Source organism: Armigeres subalbatus, unplaced genomic scaffold (genome assembly GCF_024139115.2).
Source record: "Armigeres subalbatus isolate Guangzhou_Male unplaced genomic scaffold, GZ_Asu_2 Contig515, whole genome shotgun sequence".
Lineage (NCBI taxonomy): Eukaryota > Metazoa > Arthropoda > Insecta > Diptera > Culicidae > Armigeres > Armigeres subalbatus.
Window position 1 is genome coordinate 251,481 of NW_026943277.1, and position 11,524 is coordinate 263,004.

At 40.4% G+C, this 11,524-nt stretch overlaps 1 pseudogene; it reads left to right on the forward strand.

The window, feature by feature from the left end:
* The first annotated feature begins 223 nt into the window (after nucleotides 1–223).
* LOC134204307 (27 kDa hemolymph protein-like) lies at nucleotides 224–7,429 on the forward strand (annotated as a pseudogene).
* The last annotated feature ends 4,095 nt before the right edge of the window (nucleotides 7,430–11,524 follow it).

Below are 11,524 nucleotides of genomic sequence, written 5' to 3' on the forward strand. Positions count from 1 at the left end.
TTCATTATCAATTCCGTCGAATCTGTACTTTCAGGTGCTTCGATTGAGACAAAGACCGCCCGATGGAGTAACGAGCCGAGTGTGATTGATAACAAGCTGCCCATGTATGCATAGCATTGTGGAGGTGACTATATTAGTCCCAGTTTAGGCGTGAAGGGTTTCGGGTCACTCGCCGGAGCAGTTCTTCCGAAAGTATTTACATAATTCAATAAGAATCATCAAGATGCAGCGGATACGAAATCAGATCTCCGCTGGACTATTGATAGTCATTCCTATTGGTGAATATGGTCATCATAACAATTATTGTTTATATATTTTGTGCATTCCATACCATTCTAGATTGGCTATCTGCATGTAAGAAAAGTATATATTACCGAGATGATTGACCTCCTATAGTTGATAATGTCACTTTATCACAGTCAAAATTTACGAAGTTAATGACTTGCTGACGATTAACGTTGGCCTAAAATTTCATCAGAACATCAACCTCCGAGTCGATTTGATTTCTACCGTTCCCAGTTGATTCTTAGCAATTGCTGTTATCAAGTTTGATTCCTGTCGCAAGATAAGGCATAAACGAACAAAAGGAGCAAGTGCAAAACGACTGCTACGTCACGTCAACGCTGGACAAATTTAATCCACAAAATTCGATTCACGTGGAGTACCGGAGGCATTGGTACAGCACTACGGTAGCAAATCGAATCGGCTTTATCGAGTAATTCAAGGTCATTCGTTACGCAAATCACCGTCCCCATAACAGCGTTGAAGGCAAGTAAACGTTCGGATGATGCGAATTTGTAATTCAGAGTGAGCATTGTTTTCGTCATCGAATGGAAGTTCTCATCGAAATGTGATAAAGGTATCCTAACAACCGCGAATGGGTGCATTAGGTGTTATTATTCACTTTATCTGATGTTGTAATCAATTAACAAGAGTGCTATTTCATTATGATTAAACATTTAGTTGCTCTATAGAACTTTGAGAACATTTTACCTTCTCGTACGTACAATGTACATTAGACTGATTCAAATTTTGACTTTTTCGCGCCTCTGCTTAACGATTACATTTACTATTTGCAATCATCCTAAATTAGCTAATTTGGTTGTAATTTGAGTAAGCACGCGTAATGAAAGTTTGTATAAAATCGATGTAAAACATTAACTTTGGGAAAATCGTTTCACAACGCTTATTAAGCTTCAAAACGTATAGAAAGCATTAGCTACATAGCAAATTTAAGGAAGCAGCTCATCTTTGTTGAAAAACGATTCGATCTTACAGAAAAGTTATTAAAGAAACACTGAATCGTGGGAAATTCAATTTAACACGTAAAGAATAACATCAATATCAATAATGAGCATTTTTGTTTTCTAACAACTTTGCTTACAAAATTCAAATCCTTCCAACGACTAGTGATGTTGAACTTAATCTGTAGATTAAAAACACAGAAATAAAGATTAAAAAAAAAAAAATCACAACAACGACTGTCTTTCAGCTTAGGAAGTGTTCTATGAAGTCGACGCGTTATTGTATTCAAATAGTTCATGGCCACCTCACGGAACGATCTTTTACATCAATGGCGATTTCCATAGTAATTTCTTACAAACTTTAAATGACGTGTGCACAATCAAATTACATCCAAAATAGCTAAAATTTAGGAGGTTTGTTTAAATGGCAAATGCAATCGTTTGAGCATCGGGTACAAAAAGTCAAATTTGAATCACTCTAATGTACATACTAGATGGCATGACTCGAAAATGCGCTTTTGATTAAAAGCGCGGTGATATCGATTAGATGGGGAATATGTTAATATCCATACCTGGGTGTATTAACTAATCTAAACTAATGACATTTGACAATTTGCAATCAATTTCTAATTTCTTGATAATAAGATCAATTATTGCGGTATGGGGAACTGGGAAGACGCCCATTAGGGTGGCTCAAAAACACTTTTTCAATTTTTTGTACCGCCTTCTTATTCAGTTCTATTTGATACCCTGATGCTCTGGACAAATCGGATAAAGTTTGGGCGGTGCTAAACTCGTTGGAAGTTTTTGGAAAATGTATGCAGAAACATCCAAAACAGTGATTTGCAGTTTGGCATTATTTGATCAAGAACCATGATACTCATTCTGTTCTTGTAGAATTAATACAAATTTATGCTGGAAACCGCGAGAAGATTGGAGTTATTACGCAAAGATATTAACCATATTGAGCATTTTACTGGAGTGTTGGAGGGTGAATTTATTTCTTTTCAAAGGTAAAAAGAAACAAATTTGCTCAAACCCCTTGAAAATGCTAATAACTACGGGCAAACTATAATCTTCTCGCGTTTTCGCAGCATTCTGCATAAATTCTTCAAGATCTGAATGAGTATCAGCTTCATCGTAAAGTTGTGCCGTCCAACTGCATTTCACTGTTTTGGATACTTTTCCTAAACTTCCAACGGTTTAGCTTCAAACGTTGACCGTGGCTGAAATTGTCCAGAGCATCAGGGCTCAAATAAAACCGAATAAGAGGGCACCATCAAAATAAAAAAAGTTTTCCCATACTAATTTGAGCCACCCTACGCCCATGTTAGGGAAAATGCCTTTATCCGAAAATCACCATTTCAGCAAGCTTTCACCAGCGCAATCTAAAAAACAGATGTCTGCTCGCTCCCAATAACAGTCATCCACTGAACAAATTTGATTTCTAAAATCCAAAAAGAAGATTTTAGAAAACGCCAGGAGAGATGCGCCAGTAGCAGGGTTTGCAGAAATCGCTCTCAATAGCTAACGAACAACGATAATAAGAAGGTCAAAACTGTTCCAAATCATAATAAGCCATGATAACAAATTTATCAAACTTGTTACAATGCGAAAAACGGTAAACATAAGTACTAGAACGCTAGTGGCGCTGTAGTCAATCAAATTATTTTGCCAAATGTAGCTTCAACAAGCTTCAATTGACCATAATATTGGATGTAATAATCATCATGTTATGTAGCGTATTCATCACCAACATCGGTTTGACACTTATAGTCCCGGTATTTAGCTGCCAGGTGGAAGTAACCTACATGTTAGTCACGCAAACAGATAACGATTAGCAATCTATACTTTGAATCAACTGAAAAACAGAATCTGGATGAGCCCCACAGAAAAATGGTGATTCTCGCCGTTTTCGGTAGTTTCGTGTGGTTACTGCACAGCTGTGTAGAACAAGTTGAAATACATCATCGGTTAGTGCTCCCTGCATTGGAGCTTTCAAAGAAATTTATCATGGGGATAAACTCCAATTAGTTCTATCGACAGCTGGCGAAAAAAGTCTCTCGCGGTAGCTGCTAAATATAGTATATGTGTACAGAGATGATAAGTGAGGTTGTATTTCATTCTCTTTAGGGTTCAATCCCTGGTCAGTAATTGATTTTAAACGCGCATATGGTCGCAGCACTTGTTTTCTGCGTTTTCTGTTAAATTGCCTGCTTAGACGATTAACAGTATTTCAGTTGTTTCTGGCGCACTGCCCCACACGTACCCTGAAGTTGAGGCCCTATGAAATCTTTGCCTTTCACTGCTAAAACCTCACACTTACGGTGTTCTGAGTCATATTTACCCGGATTTGACTTGAGGCATTTCAGCCAAATTCAATGTTTATAGAGTAGAGTGGAAAAGAGTACGCACTTAGTTTTCAATCGATCATGTGGCTCTTGTAAAGCTGCATATCAAATCAGTGTCGATGATTCATATACTCTTCCTTTATGTTAGCCAGTGGAAAAATATTGAAATTATTGAGATTCGTTTAGTAGAACCCTTATAGCAAGATAAGTTAAAACACTCTTACCCCACCGGTGGGGTAAAAGGAAATCGCATCATAAGATTAAGAGTACCATTTATCAATCATGTGCTTAGTATATATAACACAAATAAGAGTTAATAAATTTAATTGATGTTTAATGAGCATATATTAGGGAATGTTTAAAGATTACGTAACTCTTAAAGGGGAGGGGTCCTAAAATGTGCACTTTCATACGAAAAACCATTGTTCTTTATAAATACAAAAAACTACATAGGTAAAAAATATATATCACGTTTCGCGTGCGTATACAAAGGCATTTTCTAAAGAAAGTCCACAAATCACGTAACGTAAAATTTGACTATTTCACTCACCCCTCTATCTTACACTATTTGGTATGAATCCTCTAAAATTATATGGATCGTCACATCTCACAACCTCCCTGCTAAACGTTGCGTAATTTATGAATGTTTCTCATGATTAAATGAACATTATCATTAGATGAAATTGTGTTTTCGTACTATGTTTTAGTGTACAACAAGGTCTAATTTCATTATTTCGCTTCATGCTTTGTTCGCTATACCTTTCTAACACGAATTACTTCAACTTATCCTAAAAACTTGTGATAATTTCAAATTCTGTCCTTTCTTACTTAGTTGTGATCTTTACGATTTGAAGGAGTCTTGATTTCGGCTGGAGATACGGATTTGACATAAGAAAAAAAAGATTCATATGCGTACTCTTGCCCCACTGGTTCCTGGGTACTTTTACCCCACGTCCAAAAATGATTCAATATGGTTTGATCTTCTTGAAACCAACGGATTGAGTGTCTACCATAAAGTACTATATACAATAGGTTATCGAATGGTATAATGTTCACCTGATTGAACGATGCGGTAATGAAATACTAGTTGCGGAAATCCAAATATTTTGTAAAATGACCAAAAAGTTAACTAACTCCATATCTCCCTTGTTGTTTATTCAAATCGTTTACAATTACACATGATAATAGTTGGCCAGAATACCTGTCAAACTGATGCAGTGCTGTAGTTTATTTTTTATTATCTTCAAAAAATCGAAACGTACTCTTACCCACGCGCAACTTTGCCCCTCTCTCTACCCAAAATAATCGCCAGCTCATAAATTTTCCGAAACTGACCTCTGATTGTTGATAGGCTACTCCTACATTTTGTAATCGTGAGGAAGGATTGAGGGCCACTTTTATATTGACGAGATTCTCGCTTATACTTTCATGGCTAGACTTTTCGTTAGATGAATTTGAATACAGCCATCAATAGCTTCATGTTGTTCTATTGATTGCGCTATTCAAAGTTAATTCATGAAAAATGTTACTTAGGTCCTTTGAAAGTTGCGGAAATGACACGATTGACGATTGGCATGAACGATTTTATTGTTTTTTCTCAGAAACGTAACTAATACTATTTCAGAGATGAAGAATCATGAATGCAGACAATATTTCTACAGATGTTCTAGTTTCTCCAAACCATTCTGATTTCAGAGCCTTGGTCTACTCATGTCAATTGCGCTTGTATGGGAAACAATCAGCTTTTCCGCGAGCGGTAGTGGTAAGTTGAGATTAGTTCTGTTGATTTGTAGATCGCTGCACTTCCGTTAAGCTGATCAATGTGAGAAGAAGACCAGACATCCTTCATAAGCACCTTCTTATATGCCACATTGGTCAGAAAGTCGGAACAGTCAGGTGCCGGTCAACACAACGTCAAATCAGAGACTAACCCATCTGTAGCGCCGTCGCTCGCGAAACTGGATAACAACCATGGTGCTCTACGGTCTTTAGAGGCCATGTGCATCATTTACGATCTTTTCTTCTTCTTCTTCATTGGCATTCAACCCCCACTGGGACATTGCTCGCCTCGCAGCTTCATTAACCCACAGTTATTAACTGCGAGGGTTTCTAAGCCATTTTTGCATTCGTATATCATGGGCCCTCCTTAGTCGTGCAGTAGATCGCGCGGCTACAAAGCAAGACCATGCTGAGGTGCTGGTTCGATTCCCGGTGCCAGTCTGCAATTTCCGATTGGAAATTGTCTGACTTCCTGCATAAAAGTATCATCGTTCAGCCTCAGCCAATTGTAACTCCATGACGTTCTTACGCCCTTAGAGCCCATGTGCATGATTTACGATGTAGATATGTTCAAACTAGATGTTCTGAGTTCTTCAAATTATTAGGAGTTCAGACTAATTGGTGTACTTTCCAACAACTGCTCGATATCAAGCCACGTTAACACATACAGGCCTTTCAAAAATCCATATGCATGATTCATCGATCTGATATATCCATCCCTCCTTAACGTGCAGTAAGATGCGCGGCTACGAAACAAGACCATGCTGAGGGTGGCAGGGTTCCATTCCGTGCCAGTCTAGGCAACTTTGGTTTACAATCTCGACTTCCTGGACATAAAAGTATCTAGTGTTAGCCTCATGATCTACTAATGCAGAAATGGTCAATGCTTAGAAACCTCGCAGTTAATAACTGTGGAAGTGCTAACTAACACTAAGCAGCGATGCGCATGTCCCAGTGGGATGAGAAATGCCAATGAAGAAGATATGTCCAAACCGGATGTTCTAAGTTCTCCAAATTATTCAAACCTATAATGCCACTTGGATGAAGTCTGATATTCGGCACTCATGGTTCGCTCCTCAACTCATTATCATTTTGGGAGAACTCAGAATTTACAATTCTTCAGGCTTTAGTGACTAATAAGAGTTCTTCCTTGCAGTATCATCCACTAGCAGCAATCAGTTTCCCAAAAGAGTGAAAGATCTAGATATCGACAAACTTCGGGAACAGCTCCCCGAAGGATCCTCACCACCGAACTGGCGGAACATAACTCTGCCAAACATGGAAGACATCAAAAGATCATTAAGGATAAATGCTCGCGTGTCGCCGGCAGCGACCGCCTACCAATCAAGCGGAGCAGTCGGTCAAAAGCTGAACGACTGTCTCCAAGGGCTGTTCGATTTCAGTGATCTGCAGAATGAAATCAAAGGCTAAGCCACCGGCGATTTGGATACCGTGTTCACGAAGTAAGCACTAAACTTATACTGAATGTCATACTCATAACCAATCGTTACCTGTGGTACTGTCAGGCGTTCCACCGCCATTGAATGTATCAACACGTTCTCGAATGATGTCGACGTGTGTCTAGAAGAGGAAGAACGGGAAAGCAAGAAGGTAGTGGTCAACATTGTGCAAGGTCTGCGTTTCGTCTGCCACAAAGATGGCGATCAGATTGCTCGTGAGATAGAATAAACTGAGACGTTGCACGTATGCTAGGAAACTCTTTTGAATTTTGTGTTTATCGAAGAAGGTCGAATGTTTGAAGAACAGAAACAGCCGTTAATCGTGCTTCAACACCACTATGAAGGGATATCTCGACGAACCCTGAAAGCTTCGAAGGACTTCCAAAGCTCGTCGTGGGAAGAGGCAGTGCGAGTAAGTTTTGTTCCATTGTTGTATTATCGTTATTTCCATTTTTTCCTGCAGTGACATGGATAAACTGAAGGGACTGCTTCGTTCGAGGTGCTGGAAGATTTGCCGCAATCCACTCCTGCTAACCTGGTAGAATCACTGTTCAAATTCGTCCGGAGAAACCTCATGGCGAACTTCACAGCGTAAGTGATGGATTGACCGAACTCTCTCGAATCATATTTAAATTTGTGAATTTGTACATTTTGCAATTCAATCCTCTCGCCATAACCGGTGATGTCACTAGGCATCGTTCCATGTGATCCTGACGACGTGGTTGTTGGCGTTATTTGCCAATTTATCATCCTCGTGATTCCATTTCAAACTCAAATTCCTATTTTCATTGTGAGACAGCGAACGAGCTATCGTACCTATTTCTGTGTAAATGTTTTTTTAACTTATGGTATTGATTTAGGTAAATCGTAATTACATTTGAACGCTGGTGTTTGCAAAAAATAATATTGCTCTCCTGATAATGTTGAAAGGTGGATGAAATTACCTACTAAAATTAGTTTGGGAACAAGTCAACCATACGAATATTTTAAACGAGAAATAAACATAATTCTATAATTTTGTATTTTTATTTACTTTTTGTCTGTTAACCGAAAAAAATGCCAACTAGTTTTTATAATCGTATCGCCATTTCCGAGTCTAAAGATGCATACGACTGCATTATTTATTTGATATTGCGACAGGAAGCAACTTTTCCTGAATTTGTGGGCCGTGTGATATGCCGAATAGGGTTCATTTCCTGCTTTAAAAATGCTATTCTTGCTAAACATCGTTTTAGAACTTTTACTTGATTTAAATTACAAGGTATGGAGTATTTCAGTCAAACGATTTGCTTCCGGCATACTTTAATTCAATTCCCGGCATTAGTGATTTTCACTCAATCTCTCATTCTCTTTCGGGACGTAGAAAATTGACGGTATCCAAAAATATGCATGTTCAGACCCAGATGGTATTATTCATAATAATTTTATTTTGTGCATATATGCATTCATCCAAATTCCTTTTTAACACTTCTAAACATTTTTTTACTTTTTTAATCAGAAAAATTATAAATATCATGATATCGTCAACGTATAAACAGTTTTCCATTAACAATGAAGGAATATTTTCATACTAAAAGGCCCTCGTCTTTAGGAGTTCTGTGGGCCTGTGATTTTTGTTCGGTTTGAGGTACATTTTACTTACTTGATACTTGATGGGCTGCAGCTCTTCGATGAACCTACGCGAAATGGAGTACCTTTCTCCACTGGACTCGGATCCTGGCCAATCGCTTCCAGCTGCCCTGGAACATTGAGCGCCATCAGGTCTCTTCAACTGCAAAAGCATCGTGTACGGGCCTTCCACGAAGCCTGCAGCCTCTTCGGGTTCTTCTACTAAATATTATCTGTGCTGACGTTCTTCGGCATACTATGATTTCGATCCGTCCAACGTTATACGAATCAGCCGATCAGTTTCGCCGGAAAACCATGTTCAAGCATAATTTGGCATAATTCATTCCGTTTCACTTAATCGTACGCCACTTTGAGAACAATAAACAGATATGTGTCTATAGTTGTACTGGAATTTATCAAGGATTTGTCTCAGGGTAAACATTTGATCCGTCGTTGATCGGCCTCACGAAAACCTGCTTGATATTCGTCGACGAAGGACTCTTCAAGCGGTCTCAATCTTTGAACAGAATACGGGACATAATTTTGTACGCCGAATTAAGGAGGTTATTCCTCAGTAATTGGCGCACTCCAGTTGTGCTCTTTCTTAAAGAGGGGGCAAAGTGAGGCCTGTCCAACCAGCTACATATGCTCCTCGTTCTGTCTGTTTTGCATAGATGGGTGCAGAACTTGCCATAAGCTGCCCACTGCCATGTTTGAGAAGTTCAGCCAGGCTGGTCCTTACCCGCTGCCTATGTTTGCTCACTCTTACAGATTTTTTAACCTCATCATCTGAGTGCAGGCGACTCCACAGCTTGTCCATCGTCGCTAATATTTATTTTGTTCACCGATACCGTCACTCCACTATCCAACAAGTCTCGGTGTTGCTTCCACCTGGCAGTCACTCGCGGTTATATCTGTCCAGCAAATTCCCTTGTAGGTCGTTGCACATGACGGGAGATGTCGCTTCTCTTTCCCGCACGCCATTAACAGACCTCATAAAACCTTCGAATATCGTTTCTGCTCCATTTTTCCTGCGCCTGCAAATCCTTGTTCTTCATATTCTTTCTTCTTCCTGCGATGGATTGTATTCTGGCTGCTCTTGGTTCCTTGTACCGATCTCTATTCGATCAGGTACCCGAGCCAACATCCGGCTTCTGGCGGTCTTCTTGTCTGTCACTTTCGACCTCCACTCGAACCAACCCGTCCTGGGTTGCCTCTGTACAGTGCCTACCACTTCTCGTGCTGTTGTGCTCATTTGCTCCATGGATCATGCACGACTCCTGATCATTGTCTGTCGCTAACGTTTGTCGAGCTTCTGGCGGTACTCAGGTAATACTCCTTCCGCCGACAATCGCTGGATATTGTAATGCATCGTTCGTTGTGATCTTCGTTCGAACTTGAGTTGACAATGCGGATCGAATTTTACTGACAGAGGTGGATCAGAGTCACAATGTGAACCTCTGATTCGCATCGATAACATCCGAAAAATGGCCCGATCCACCAGAACACGGGTCTATCTGGTTGTGCCCACTCAGTTCTGGGGTTCCAGGTAGTGGGATGTTCTTTCGTGTAAAATAGGTGCTACTGATGGCCATCCATCTGGCAGCAGTCGTATCCGTATGGCGTTGGTCATTGGTTAGCGGAGTGAAGGCTCTCCTCGATTATGGGACGGAAAAAGTCCTTCACCGACCGATGTTAGCGTCTCCGTTAATTTTCATGTCATGCTTTGGGTGTCCTTCACGTCGTCGGATTTATCGTTGTCGGTTGCGTAAACGTTAATAAGGCTGTAATTGAATTTACCACGTATCCTCAAACACACATTCGTTCGCTAATGGATTTCCACCGCATCACTCGCTTCCATCTGCTTGCCCATCACTACGAAACCAACTCCAGCTCTGCTTCTTCCGCCGCCGCTGTGATAGATGTTATATTTGAGATGCAGTGTTGGTCGGGGGTCTGCCGGAAATTACGTTCTCGGATCTGGGCCATCGGACTTCTGAATAGCGGCCATGTTCACTCACAACCTTTCTGCAGTTCGTGAGCAGAAGGCTCACTCTTCCAGGTTCATTTAGGTCCTGACATTCCAGGTACATTCTCCAATCAGTAGACCTTATTTCGTTACCGGAGCGGTTGCCAAAATGTCGTTCTTTTTCTTCATTCCATTGTTCGTGGTATTTGAGGCGGCTAGTGTTACCATTGGGATTGCGTCGTTACCTGCAGGCGCGCTGATGGGGCTGCCACCTTGGCACCTTAGGTGGAGCCAGTGCACGCTGTTTGAGCGCACCTCCTGGTGAACAGACGCTCGAGGCGTCCTCACCTAGCTATCTCAGTCTAAGCATACAGCGACACCTAGCGCTAATGGCCTGGAGCGAGGAACTGACTTGGGCTTGAGCAACCCTTGCAGCCTTCAATTCTAGTATACCAGCTAAGTACACACCCTTAGGCTGGCGGTCTTTGTCATCGGACGACCCGTGAAGCAGTGAGGAACTTAGGGGACCTGTTAGGCGCTCCTTCCTTGATGTCAACCCGCACCATTTACCTTTCAAGCCGAGTCAAGTACGAGAAACTGAAGACGACCTTACTGTTGAGGTAGAAATACGTATCTGTCAAGGTACAATTAAGTGGTGGAATTAAATGGGATTGTACAAACTCGTCTTATGGCAAGTGAAGACATTCCACTAAAAAGCTCAAAATAATTTTCTTTACTCTTTCTTTGAAAATTGCTCATTCTTCAACTTTGATTGATAAGATGAGTATGTTATTTCTGCTTGAAATTAAATGCAATAGATTCCTTTATAATACACCCAACTTGTTCTTTATCGACCCTTTGTTCCTTTAGATATTTTGTTCTTTTCGACCTTTTGTCCTTTTCGACCTTCTGTCTCTTTCGACCTTCTGTGCCTTTCGACCTTCTGTCCCTTTCGACGTTTTGTCTTTTCGACCTTTTGTCCTTTCGACCTTTTGTCTTCTCGACCTTTTGTCTTTCGACATTTTGTCCTTTCGACATTTTGTCTTTCGACCTTTTGTCATAGATTCGCTAATGCTACCTTATGTTTCGCAAAAGCCTTATTTTGTTCATTTT